The 14808-nt window shown below is 45.8% G+C and overlaps 1 long non-coding RNA gene across 1 annotated transcript; it reads left to right on the forward strand.

The window, feature by feature from the left end:
- Positions 1-1630: 1630 nt before the first annotated feature.
- LOC147752344 (uncharacterized) lies at positions 1631-12223 on the forward strand. Its single transcript, XR_015314320.1, has 2 exons — positions 1631-1843; positions 11579-12223. It is a non-coding gene; the product is annotated as an uncharacterized LOC147752344 (long non-coding RNA).
- The last annotated feature ends 2585 nt before the right edge of the window (positions 12224-14808 follow it).

Consider the following 14808-nt stretch of genomic DNA (forward strand, 5'->3'; position numbering starts at 1 on the left):
TGATCTAGCTATAAGATATATTTTACCTATCAGTATTTAGGTAGTTACCTACAGATAACGTGGAAAATTTGTAACTGCTACATAATAGATGATATCTTTTCGAATTATCTAATAGTTGCTTTAACGTATGTAGATTTGGTTGTACTCATTTCACTCATATACGAAAATTACTTTGAGCGATTTAATTATCGTTACATAACATTATTATTATAGCCAACTTCTTTTCCAAAACATTTCGAGCTTTAAATTCATGTCGCCGAGATGGTACAGATTTGCATTACTGATGCTCCGCCTCCAAGATATGCAACTATGTGGTGGAAACACGGTTAGATTATGCGATACAAGGTCTGTGATTTTATTTAGATGGCGTACAAAACGTATCGTATTTTGCAAAACCAAAGTGTCCTGTAAAACTACAAATTTGATGGCCTAACTGTTCGACAGATTACCTTTACAAAGTATCTAGTATATCGTTGTTCTTCGAAGCCGCAAACTGCGCACCAGTTATTACTCTAACGCAGCTGAAATCTCCTCTTCGTAGCGAAACAGCAGGCGAACGGGGGACAGAGAAGCTGATCACTTGCCATTCTGCAGAATATCGGTTATACCATACGCGCCTTATGAAACGATCATTTGCCTTACATACAGAGATTGAGAAATTTTATACAGGTAACAACATTCCGGGGGAACTCTGGGTATAGAAGGGGATTTCTGGGGTGAAAGAAACGGGCTTGAGGTAGTCCGTCGACATTCGGGTCGGCACTTCGCTTCTTTCTCTTAACGTGGATATCGTAGCTTGGCCGTTGCGGCCAGCCGCTGGTTTTTTCAATGTTATGGCCCGCTTATGGTCGGCCGCGGCTATCCACGAACTGGCTTCCCTTTGAAGCTTGGTCCTACTTTAAGTTCGGAGAGGCAGTCAAGCCTCACCAAGAGCAGGAACAGCAGCATGACGAGCAGTAGTCACACAGGATCAGCTAGCGACAAGCGCAGCGCTCAACACTACGTTGGTCAACGCTAATTGGCCCTCACTACTTGATCGTACTCTAGGAGGTAGCAACATAGTCACAGCTATTGAAAGCGGCCCATCAAGCATCTATTTAGTTTGCTGACTATCCAACCAGCCTCATCGGCCTGTCTAAAAGACCAACAGTATCTTGGCAGCAGCAGCAATAACAGCTACACATTTCTAGAATGTGGTGGGAAAAGCTTTATTGTGTCCCACATTCGTTTCGCTTTCGCCGAAGGAGCGGGTGTCACGATGGCGCTAGCGGTACCAAATAGCGATGACGTGGAGGAAACGCTACTGCGCTCTACCGGGCAAGGCAGACAGCGTTTCCTACTTCCATGTCTTTATCTTACTGTCGTCACGCGTAATCAACGAAATCACGTCATGTTGTTCAAAATCTGCGGAGAAAGCGACGACGGGCAACGGGAATGAGGCAAGGACAGGGCTGGCTTTCGCAGTCGTTGACTCTCGAACACAGATACGTTCTGGACATGGCAAACTAACGCGGCGACAACTGCGACGACCGCTGTTATCGTCTACACGGCAGGACTACTGCCGCCACGATTATTAGAGTGCGGGAAGCTCGTGCAGGAAATTCTCAAAAATCCAACTAGAATAGAAGTAGTCGTAGTAATAATAGTCTAGCTAGTTAGCTTGTGCGGTGATGTCAGCGTGCAACATGCGACGTCGGGCGAACAGCAGCAGTAGGAGCGAATGAGTGAAACAAAGGGAGGGGGGGAGAAGAGGGGCAACCTTACATCACAATGACGAAGACGAGAAGGATTTGGCTCATCAAGTCGTTGTGCCGGCTGACATGGACTGCATGTAGTGATAGTGGTAAGTCGCTAGTGATGTTAGGGACAGAACTGATGGTGGTGGTTATACTGGCCAGGACGTCGCCGATGCATGCGTGTGCAACCCATGTCGCCTCGCAGTCGAGCGAAGGAAGGCGGAGAAGATGGAAAGCGCTAAAGGAGTCGAAAATCCAAGAGCAACGATGCATTAGTTTCAAAGTTTGTTGTCTTGCTCATCTAATTACGCGCGACAGCTATTCCTGCTCGTGTTAATGGGGCGAACTGTAGCACGCATCGACCAACTCACCCATATCTTCTTCAGACTGCTCCACACCTCTCCGAAGAGTCTATCCCCTCTGAATTTTTGTGTAGCTATCTCTGCCTCTTCCTGTCACTCCCTCCCAGTAATTTCAATGGTACACTCATATTGCAGAGTCACTCGGTACCTGAAAGGCTGTAGGTTTCTGGCCTATTATAACAGTAGTTTCTTGGAAATTTGCACACTTTTCGCTTCTCTGAAAGCTCTCGCCTTAGCGGCCGTTACAACAGCAATGTTGTTACGTGCACAGACACCCAGTTACACGACATGATACATACACACTAATACGTACAGAACCATACGAAGTATCATTGGGTTGGTAGGAAAGCTATGGGTTGTGTACAGTTTGCTATCGACAAGGACACTGCCTAGTGCAATTTAGAGCCTTGAGCGAAGAAGGGAAGCATAAGAGCGGCTACTTCAGAATGAGCGGGTAGACTAAGTATCATCGTACGTCTCCTTCGTGTTTCTCGTACACGTGTTTCTATCCCCGCTTGTGCTTCAATATGACAATGTCTCTCTGTCCTGAGCAACTCTCTATAAGCTGCTGCTGATAGAGCGAAAAAAGAGAAAGCCAAATGATAGACAGAGGAGAAGCTCCGCGCGAGGTTACTACATTGGCATTGGACCAATGCGAATATTTTCCCGTTGACCAGTGATGGACAGGAGCAATGAGCAGGCTATAGAGCTTACGGGCAGAGTTGGAGTCACTGAGTCAGTTGGTCTTTCAGTCGGTCGATGCACTGCTTCTGGACAACAGGGCGGCCATCAGTGAGTAGTAGCCGTTTGTTTCTGCTGGGATTAATTAAAACAAATGGATTCAGCTCAGTTGCCCAGCTGGGTTCGGCGTCAGACACAAGCAGCAAGTCCCTGGCTCAAGAACTAGTCCCCTTCGGGCTGGAGAGTGTCTCCAGTCTCCCGTTGGATTCGTAGCTTATGGCGCAAAGGAGGCGCTGGAAACAGCGTCACAAGGACGGCAGCAGAGAGACAAGCAGAAAAGGCGTACGCACACACATACAGGCGTACATGTATCAAGACGAGCTCCGCTGTATGGAAATAGAAAAACAAGTGCGTATGTGAGTCTGCCCGTGTAAGTGTGCTCGCATTCACAACATATTATTATTCGTCTTACACACACCGACAAATGTCTTGTGCTCGATTCGACTTCGTTTAGCCCGGTTCCAACAGTTACAGCTTCTCCCCAGCTGCAGCACCTAGTCTTAAGTATCTTTGCTAGTCTTCTGGCTCGCTATCACCCCAGAGGGTTAGCCTCAAACTAGCTTCCCCCACAGGCGTATCCCACGAATGGGTTCGGCCATCGGTGAGTATTCTCTAAGCAACAGCTTCTGAACGGTGTTCTTGTATGGGCTTGCGTTAGAGGGGGAAATATTTTCCCCAGCCGTTCCATGAAACAACGGTCAGCTTCGTAATCTCCCCTTCAGTGGCTTTACCAGGATGAGAAAGCTTCCATTAAAAATGGTTGGACCTTCAAACGACCTTGACGGATACAGTAATTCAGCTGTAAGGACATAATCAAGTTACCGAAGCATCTAAGACTGCCTTTCTTTCTCTACTGTTTGGATCATTCTTGGGCGCAAGCGTTCGGTGACATTCCATTTTTCAACTATTCTAGAATCATTAGCACTAGTCGTTAAATTTCCTTCTTCTGAGTTCTGTGCCAGTTTCCTTTGAGGAGTGAGCCGGTTTCTTAATAGACCGCATGATTTAATACTCATAAAGTAATCAAAAGTCTTTTTTGCGTTTTGCGGAATTCTAACCGATAGACAATGCTAACGTTTTAAACATTTCGATGCAATAACGGTGCCGCTCACAGTCGCCATGCTGTACTGAATGCGTTTAGCAATGGCAGTGAATCAAATTAAAAACTTAAATCTTCAAACAAGTTCATTAACGGAATTGAACTGTTGCATAGGTGTTCGCTTGTGCTTCGTCATCGTACCCTTTGCCTGTTATCTACCTCCGAAGCTCGTACACAGCGTATTGCATGTTATATATGCAGAAAGACATGCAGACCGTTTCACATTTCGGTGCTTGAATTCAAAACCCTGCTATACGTGCAGCTCTATCATACATTTACTTGGGCCCCCTCTGGTTCATAACATGCATATAATTTTGGAAATGAATGGTTCGACAGCATCGAATAGGCAATACAAAATTAAGATAACAGCTTTTACGGTACTGCTTAGCCTGTGGGCCTACCTTGAGATGTTATGACATAAATGTGTGAAACTGTAGGAACAAATAACTGTTTTGTTGGTTTTGTAACGCTCTATCGTCTTCTAGCTCGGTAAGTGACGCGCACACGTTTGCGCAGGTGTCCTCCACGTCGATGGATTGACGTCAACCAGTCATTAAGCAATAAATCGTTTCAAGCAAACACATTGGCATGTACTATTCACTGTGGATACGTGTTGTACAATACCACTCAAGAAATTATTAAAGAGTAAAAAGATAAGAAAAAAAGCTGGTCGGTCGACCTCTGACCGTAAACGCTGCTAGCGGCCTAGATTAATTTGCACATTACCTCAGACGCGTGTGTACACTCAACTAGCAATGGGATTGTTCCTACTAGATCCTGCAGCCGTAATATCCAACCTTCACAGCTCTTCTGGGCACCAAGCCTTCTTTAGCTTCGTCCGCTCTGCGTCGTATATTATTCTCATTGGCCGTCTCGCTCTCTCTATTTCAGTACGGGAACGCAATCTATCTGGCCCCTTCTACTCGCCTTCTAGTTAGCGCGCATGTGCCTTTACGGTCTATATACGAACGGAGAAAGCAACGCTTGCAGTCTTTTGAAGATCTGTTCTGAAGATAGCTCTGTTCGTGCCTCAATTTGTCCAATTGTTCGTTCGTTCGTTGGTTGGTTGTTTTGTTGGCTGAAGCGTTTCCGTAGTAAGTGAGTTTTCCGCGTCCTAGACCGAGGTTCTGTGACCTGGGTCCTGACACCGAACTCGAACGCATGCGAGCCACGCGCTGTTCAGACAAAGAACAGGCGTGCATTTAACGGCCGGCAGATATTTCAACCAACTCAAAACAAGCCATTATTTAACGTCTGCTTCTGTGCAGGAAGCCCGTACGGAGGATGACCGTGTGCAGCATGTGCATGCTTGAACGACGAAGCAAGGACCGAGCGGGTAAAAGGTCGGCGAGTGCCAGCAAAGCGGGCGAAGCAGCGCGGGTGACGAGGCTACTGGTGGTGTAGGCGTCCACCGTTGCTGCCTCTGCCGCTTCCTGCTTCAACCATCTTTTCCTATTTCCACTCATATCTTTAGGTTTTCTAGGGGAGATGAGGTATCCAGGGAGCTTCAGGGACAAGACAGGCTAGTGGGTCATGCGTAGCCGCCTACCACGCGTTCGTTTCGGAACTCGGGAACTTTCGGGATATGACGATGAACTAAGTAGTGACGATGACGACTCGAAGATAGCGAAGTTGACCCTGGAGAGGACAAGGATGATACCAGCGAATAACGCTAAGAAAGCAAATGCCGCGGAGACTTCTGCCGAAAGTACCCCTTTCGCCGCCTGTTCTGCAATTCTCTTTCCCCACACTAACTTCACTTGCTTGCGCCGGCTAAAGATGTCAGTGGTGGCAATCGCGCCCGCTGCAGCGGTGAAGGGAGACTCTCCGTGAACCAACAGCAGCAGGAGGCAGCCAGCAGTGAAGGGCGGGTTAGCCAAGTTGCCTTCGACTTAGCCTGAGACTCGTTCCATTTGGCTTTGAAACTATGAAGCTCAGATGAGCGTAGTACTATTCTGAGCGTGAGAGACGAGTAAATGCGAAGAAACGCGTTTGTATAAGCATGTACGTCTGTGTGTGAGGGGTGAGGACTTCAGGGAAACCGACCGACAAAATGACGAAGCAGTAAGCCACTCTCAGACCTTGTAGTCCAGACCCGCTGCTGCGGGTCGCTGTTCTCATGAGACAACAGCAGTAGCAGTGGTTTGACTGCTGCTATTGTGTGGAACTGCTGGAAAGCACCAGGCGACAGGATCGTGGCCTGACGGGGCCACAAGGGCTTCAACCGCTAGTAGGTTTAACTGCTTCTGCAACTCTGCAAGGGGAGCGCCGAATACGTTTGTAACGGTGGCAGCGACGAACGGCGGATTGGGTTTGGGGACGGCAGGCTCGCGATGGCTAGTTGTAGAAGGGTGCTGCGCACAAGATAACTTAATTTGGGAATCTTTTTCGGGACAAACGGCCGTTACTTGGTTCACCCGCCAACATCTTCGTCGACCCTGCTTTTGGCGAGTCGGTCGTCAACCAGTCTTCGGTTCCACTTGGCAACAGTAGTAGCAGTTGTGGTGGAGTAGTAGTCTTAGTCACTACCCGATCACTATCTCATGCCAGCCGAACAGCTTGGTCCATCGGAGTCGACCGCTCAGGCCTGCTCGAACAGACAGCGTTCCTTCTATGAAGGTCTGTCGCGGTTACTCCATTTTCTTTTCTTGCTCGTTTTTCCTCCTCATTCCTCATTTCGTTTGACAAAACGGGCCTGCTTCAGCTATGTCTCTTTCCCCATGCCCCCTGCTGCCGTCTCCTGCTCTTTACGCCAACGCTCCAATCAACATGGGGTGGTCGCCCTTTCATACCACGTGGAAGCATGGCAAAGGCAGAACTGCCGCAGGCTAGACATGTAACTACGTCTGTAGTCGGAAACTGCTTCCGCAAGTGGGTAAGCCCGCTGCACTGCCACAACACGAGTCCGTAGGCTTGGACGCCGCCGTACGGCTCGTCGCGTTAGGCCCGACTCGCTCGCTCGCTGCTATCCTTCAACTACTATATGCCAATAAGGGGGTTTGGTCGGTTATACGGAATCGTGGGAAGGATATGGGTTCGCAACCAGGTCATTGTGGGGTTTAAGTTGACTTAGAAACAGAACAACCGAGGCCACGCTGCCTTCCGGTTTGCTTGCTCGTTCGCAGTCGGCTGGTCCGGTTCTTCGAAGAGGGGCTTTTCGACGACCAAGAGCAAGACAGGGAGGGCAGCAAACAGGATAGAAAAAGAAGGAGAGAGAGACAGAGGAGGAGTGAGAAAATAAGCAGGAGTCTGATGCGAAAGCAATCATCATGGCTACGCAGAGGATGCTTCTATTGCTTCGTTACTTGTCCATGCATTTCTACTGGGTCGGCTGGCTTGGTGGTACCGCATCCCTACGCGGGTGCGTTTGGTTAAGGGTTCTAAAGTAGGCGGTCTGGCCGGATCACTAACTGGCGTGGCGAAGGTCGGCTGACATTGTTACCGCTGCCGTTCCTTGCTACTAAGCATGCTTGTATGGTATCATGCTTCTTTCGCCGGCGCAGTGCCTCAAGATTGGCCGTTGGCTTCTACTATTTCTATCTGCATAAGCCAGTGACTCTTCGGAGAAGCCAAACCAAATCCCAATTTTGCTATTCAAGATTATCAGCGGGTTAGTAATTATGGCCTTTAAAAACAAGCCAGTTTCTTAGTCCAAACGTCGTGGACACATTTGTATCCGACGGATTGCATCGCAATAACATCGGGACCAATGCTTAGAAAACCTGCGTTTAATTGAGTTTTGAACACTCTATCTCATTATAATCAGATTGGGATAAGGATAATATCTCAATGATTCTTATTCGTATTTCGTCCATATGCACCTGTTGCCAGGCAGATTTGTCCTAAGTCATGGCGGCCGCCTCAGATAATTACGAGGAATACGCGAAATTACAATTTAAATTAAAGACTTTATCGTAGAGACCAAACATAGTTGTACAATGACAAATGGACGCCACAAAAATCGTTATAGCTACATATTATCGATTTGTCACTTTATGTTAACCCAACAGACGTTCTGTCTGTCTCATCTCAGGCGCGGATAGCGTAATATAAAAACACAAGACAAATATAGCACACAGGAAGAAACGTCTTTTAACACTGTTTGGTATCTTTTCTAGTTAACTCTGGTTTGCGTAAGCTGTTCCAACAGCCTAGAATACTAGGTTCAAGCCGAAACAACTTGCTGTCCCAGATATAAGCGGTTTATATGCCCAGCTCAAATCTTCTTCTTCATGTTAGCGAACGTTTCTCGCTAAAATTTACGACGCTAGTACTAGCGACGGCCTAATAACAGTTCAGAAAGAAGCGCAAAGCACTGCACTGTTTTAACAAACGCATCATAATTTATCTATTTCGACAGTTGATAAACCGGAATTGCCTAGCGAAAAACGTGTTCGATCTCTTGGCCTGAACTGACCCAGATCTAGCCTAGAGCTGATTCAGCTATGAGACCCGACATAGGAAAAAATTACACCCAGTATCTTTTCAAATAAAAGTTAGCTTATGGCAATGCTTTCGACTAATTGCAACGTACTCCGAAATCTTCCGCAATACAGCTTTTACCTAACTCAATATCGATCTATCCGGCAAGACGTGGTGAAGCCAGTGGTTAATTTGAACGCATTTATTCGATTGGACAGTACTTTTCCTTTCTTCACCACGTTTTTTCCTTTGACCCAATGCTCCCCGCCCAGTACACGTGCAAAGGTAGAGGAACAAATATCGAAGACATCTTTGACGCTCGATATATATAGTTATTATCGTCGGCAAGATAATCTTATAGACCTGATACTTTTCAGAGCTAAGATACAGCTCAAGGTTTCTTGAATGTGGTTTGATAACGATCTATGACAAGTGGAAAATGAGGTAATCTTTATGATGACCAACGTCATTCTAAGGAAAGCTAACATGCCGACGTTGACGTACAGGTTTTTCGTTAAAATTGATCGCTTTTGACGTGCTCCAATTACTTTTTATTACCATATAGCATATGTATACATACATTTCACTGAATGCTGCGCGTGTACTAGCCATTGAGACTCATGGAGCTATTCGCAATAGACAGACAGCTTCTGGTTCCACATGGCCAATGCTGTTCAGCGAACTGTGTCTGAAGAATTATTGGCAGGAGACAAGATGCCTTAGTATATATACTGTAAACCTCTTCAATTAGTCTCGGCGGCGATTGTTTCCTATAGGTCGGATCGATGCCGCCAAATAAGTGACGCAGTTTCAGTGATGCAACATCATCCGAAGGGCTTTAGGTGCGCGTTTCCCTCAAAATAGGCTATTTTTTAGTTCGCATTTTCGTTACAAGTGTTCTTGCGTTCAGCTTAGAGCGTTGGCCAACAAGTTTCACCCCTTGACCTCATGGTGACCTGTGAGTTGTCACGCCGGTCCTGTGATTGTTAGGGAAAAAATGGACGAGTGCAAAAAACAGGCATGCTACTCAGGCGCTTCGAATTATCGATTTTTTCACCTTCCATTTCTGTTCAATGGGGAACGTTCAGAGGATTGTCTATCATCAATACATTAGTCCGTCTAATCTTTTATATTTCACATGTGTCTCCATGAACGTGTCTGTCTACAAGCGCTTGTGCACTGTCGCTTTGTCCTTGAAATAACCCGTCAACGTCTGTACTCACCCGCGCTGTACTTTGTATTTGCGAATCTGTGTTTCTATGTCTGTAACTAGAGAATCGATAATCCTCATATGGGAAATCAGCTATTCTGTTTGCCTACCTCCATCTTATAGAAATAAAAAAAAAACACAAGACGAACTTGATGGACGCCAAGCTCCCTTAAAGCAAAATTTCCACTTCAATTGGTGTCATGTATATATCTATATTATGCATTCAAAACGTAAATAGCTCGTACGGACAGCCCCGGTTGAAGAAAAAACGGATAAATATTTTGTTGTTTATTATAACTTCAAATATTATTAAGGCAATAGAGGTTTTCTAGAGGGAGGGTTTCTCTAGATAGTTCATGCGGCAAGCCATCGTAAAAAATTATTATTACTATATTAGTTCACAGATGATTGTACGATAACCTTCCACTCGCACATTTTGCTATTAACTGCTTGCCAAAAATTGAACGCCCACTTATTTATGGAGATTCACAATTTTCCTTTGCACGGAACGTATCGACACTTTGGTGCGTAGTAATTACTATAGTCATCATTCCCAATGTGACTGTTGAATCAACTGATGTCGCTGGCTCTGTATTATGGGCGGACAAGCGACGCTTCCATTTGGACTTCGATAGGCCATTGCGCCGCTGCCAAGCTCGATGACGGCTACTGCCGTTATCTTCGGTTCTTGACTTCATCGAAAAGCACATTCTGCTTATCAGCTAAGCTGTGCACACCCTGTATAGGAAGAGACTCAGAGCACATACAACGAATGTCCATGAACTCTCCTACCGCTGCTGTAGCTGCCACTGCCCCCTTAAAAAATCACGAATATATAGAGATGGTATTTAGACACGGGTCGGTAAACCCGATCATATGCCAGCGAAACAAAGAAAAAAATAGAGGGACATAGCAGAGCGCAATTACGTCACTAGCGTGTGCTGCTCGTCACGATCACATGTTGTTACAAGTAAACATATGTACAAATCATGTGGACATAGGGGATCTCTTTGAGCAAGTATTACAAAACACCACCGTCGATAAACGATAAACAAGGGCAGGTTAGGAAAAGCCATATGTTAATATGTAACGTGTAACTGTATTAATTTTACTACTGAAAAAGCCGATAGATGGCAAACAGGAAAACGCGTCTAAGATGTCGCGCGAGCCAAGTGTCGTTGAATCACTACCCAGATAATGCCCATAGCGATAAATGCTCTGCCATTATATCCGCCGAAAGCGTACAGCTCAAGTCAAAGGAGGAACTGTCTTAACTACTATGAAAAAATAGAGGTTCTTAAACGAACTACATTTATAAATATCTCTCAAAAAAAATATATATAGATATATGTAAGTGAAGAGCATAGAAAAATCAGTGGTTGTAGTTACACCTGACATTAGCACAACCTGTTTTTACCGATTCTTTTTAATTTTAGCCGCGATTATCTCAATCAGGCAACACTTTAACCTGGTCGTTACGCGGAAAAGGTATCTGTTCACTCGGATCTATTGTCTTGTTACCTTTCATTTTTCTTCTTTCGCTGCAAAAACTTTATTCTCCACAGTCAATTTCAAGTACGCTGCATTGTTTACAAATGCACCCTATAAACGCGTTGACATTGACGGTAGCTTTTCCCATGTTTACCCAATGTACTCCAGGGGGCACGACGCCCTCTCCAAGTTGTTTGTTTCTCTCAAGTACCGGTGGCAGGGTGTCGTGCTTAGAGTCTTTGTGCTTGCCCATGTCTGTTTGTACTAGCGGAAAGCTAGAGAAGCCAAAAAGAATTGTTCAAGAACGGTTCCCCATGAAGCCTCGGCTGGATTGGCTTGTATGTACGTTATACGGTGGTTCGTATTAGGGGAATATCACCAATTTGTTCGAGCGATCGCTGAGATATTGACCAAAACAGCGTTTGCATCCAGATGTGCCTTATGATGCCTAGCGATAACACGATGCAGGTAATACTCTGAGTGCCACTACTACAACCAGTACATACGAACGTTTCAGATTTTGCGTCCGGTATTGTATACATTTGTACGTCGGAAGCCAAACTGCCACCACGAAACGGAGTAGGTCTACGTCCGATATTCAACCTAGACAACCTCCAGTGTGCCAAAATTTAGCAGCTAAATATGTTACTCATTGCACCATTACAAGGTCACTTCAATCTGCCATCACCCAGCACCACACTTCAGATGAGTCGCGCACTTGAGAAAATTATTACATGTAAATGGAGGCCCAAATTTGTTGGTGACGAGAGCAACAGTTGCCAGAAATAAGGCCATTACGAAAGCGGTAATGAGTTTTTAGAGTTGACATTCTTATATATGCTAATATCAGTAGCTATTATACGTGTAGTTATTTTCATAAAATTCATGTCGCGGAATAGCAAGTAGTATATGCTCTCGTTAGAGACACTGACAGACCGATCGTCTCACGGCTTTCTTGGGAGGCGCGGTCATCAACTTAACCCAATAACCCAGAAATTGGCTAATCGTACGAAGCGAATTTAAAATCTGCAACCTCATGAGTATGCTTCTGCTCGTGCATGTTACTACGAACCCACCACTCGCAATTTTTCGCTTCTGCAGCCTTTGGTACCCCTAAAGAGGAGATGATTACATAATAAATCTGTGGTGCTTATCTAAATAAGTCAGCTGTCGTTTAATGCGGAACTATTTCAGTACATATGCATCAAACTAGTATTTATTCCAAAGGCCATACCAGTAAATGTAATGAAGTAGGTAAGAGTGAATAACGGCGCACTTCATTGTTGAGTTGAGGTAGACAGATAGAACGAAGACAGGAGGCTGGCGTTTTGCTCGTTCTCGTTTCGTCCGGTTTCAAGACGCAACTGGATCTCCTCTTCCTTTCTCTCTCTCCCTCTCTCTTTCTCTCTGCGTCTTTCACGTTCGACTTTTCTGTGGTTTGCAATTAGTGGTAGCGGTACCATCAGCGCCAATCTTCTTTGCCAGTCTGTCGTCTGGTCGTCATACAAGAGGTCGTCCCTCTCCCGACCGGTGCGACCAAACCGTTGGCTTTTACAGTCAGGAGCGACCATCAAGAATAAGGCTTTTAGCCGTCCGACAAGCCGGCTATGCGCTTGCCTCCCAGACGTCGGAAAGCCACGGATAGTTACACACCACTGCCGCCTACACAACATACTTCCACCACCAAGACGTCGCTCTGGCGTCCGGGTAACACGACTGCGGTTACTGTTACTACTGTAGCTACCGTTATTGCCCTTGTGCCTGCTACCGCCGCTGTATTATTATCATGTTAGTAGCCGTTTGCTTTTTAGAACAGCCGGCCGCCAGGATAATTTATCTCGTGATCTGTACTCAAACGATAAATTTCAAAGCAAACTTAAGCGGGAAGACCAGCACTAGGCTCCGCCGATTGGCTGTTTGCACGCTGGTAGCCGAGCGCTGTTCACTAAGCTAAGCTCTATGCAGACGAAGACGGATATAGTACCGGCCACTGCCTGTTCCCGCGGCGGCTTCAACATGCTGCTTTCATTACTGGTTCGCATCGCGAAATCAAACTAGTCCCATTGCTGCCGTCCACGATGCAGCCAATAAAAGGCGAATGAGAATAGACGAATTCCTGGCATCTTGGATGCGAGGCGAGGCGAAACTTTACACAGAACAAGGACAGCAAAGGGACGAGACTTGATCGCCAAGTTTCTTCGTCTTCTTCTTTCCCCTCTCGGCCGATCCTCTTCCTGACTTTCTGCGACTAGTGGTATTTGCTCCTGTCACCTCCTCTGTAATCTCAGGGAGACAAACTTGATGCCTATCCAGTGGCTTGGTGTCGATCAAGGTGCCACAGGCCCGCGTCGGGCAGGGTTTTTGGAGAGGTAAAAGCGAAGCACGCTACCTCCGTGGGGAAGGGGAATAGGAATCAGTAGCGCCTAAACCACTACGAGCCAGCAAAGTTAAAGAGCTACCCTAGAATAGATTGTTGCCAATAGGATGTAAGTGAACTTAGCCAAAAGCAAAAAAAATAAGCTAAGCTGGAGAGATAGTCACGATAGACTGAGACGTACACATTGAACGGTGCCTCGAAACAGGAACTAAACGATCAAAATATGATTCTTCGACATTAGTTGAGGTAAACGCTCTGCAAGTACCATTATTGTCAAGATGGAGAATAACATCGAATTGAATACAAACGAAGCCTATAGAAATCATATTTTGCACCAGGTCTACACATTGTGCTCGGGTCGCCGCCCTATTGTTTCATATATGGCATGAAGCAGTAATGCAGCTCTTTCATAAAAGAAGGCACCTAGGCAATGGCACAGCGCGAGGATAAGATAAATGTTCAACTATTAGCAAGAAGGTCGTCAACGATTATTGTTACTAACTTAAAACGAATCTTTTGTTCCCTCATTAAGTTAATGTTCGACTACATTATGCAGTATACGATTCCGTTGGAGCATTTAGATTTGATTCAATCGGCGCCCTTTTTGCACAAATAGAACATCTCGTCACCCGCAACAACTATGGCCACGGATTATATTACGGATATGCAGTGTAACAGCATTTGCTATTATACAACGGATAGGTGCTTCACCTTTCAAATCCAACTAACTTAAAAATTCGTTGTACCTCGGTTGAGGAACGAATCCGGCATCACACCTCTGATAGCTCACGCTATTCATTAGATCCTATGCAAAGACTCCGAAACGAAAAAAGAGCCTAAACCTATTGGCCGTAGGACCTATGAGCCAGTCTATGTATCCACCTGGAAATGTGCTATGGCTAAAAAAATGTTTGTTTCATACTCGGGCCCAGCCATGGTTATTATCGGCTGGGCAGTAACTGCGCGTTACCTAATCGTGATAGATGTACAGCAAGCTCAAATGGGAAATCCAGCCAAGAGCGACAAAACAGCAATCCCGATTGCCAGACAATCAGTGGAGGCGAGAACGTGCAAGAGCTGTCGTCTGGAGAATACCGCTAATGAATAGTCAGAAGGCCACGGTCGGGTACATCCCGGTTGGCTCAGCGTGGTTCGGGTTGCGCAGCGGCCCTTTACTAGATAACTAGATCGCAATACAGATGTTATCTAGAGAAAAAGTTGCCGTCAAATAATCAACTTTTTCCGTCTCAATGTATAGGAAGGATGAAAAAGAAGGAGAGACCGAGTCCGGACAGAGGGAACGTAAACTTTTCAAATCAAAAAGTCATCTGATTTAGCTGTTGCACAAAGAGAAGCCAGTGGGACGTAAC

The sequence above is a fragment of the Varroa jacobsoni genome, unplaced genomic scaffold, assembly GCF_002532875.2.
Source record: "Varroa jacobsoni isolate VJ856 unplaced genomic scaffold, vjacob_1.0 scaffold_1305, whole genome shotgun sequence".
In the NCBI taxonomy this organism is placed as follows: domain Eukaryota; kingdom Metazoa; phylum Arthropoda; class Arachnida; order Mesostigmata; family Varroidae; genus Varroa; species Varroa jacobsoni.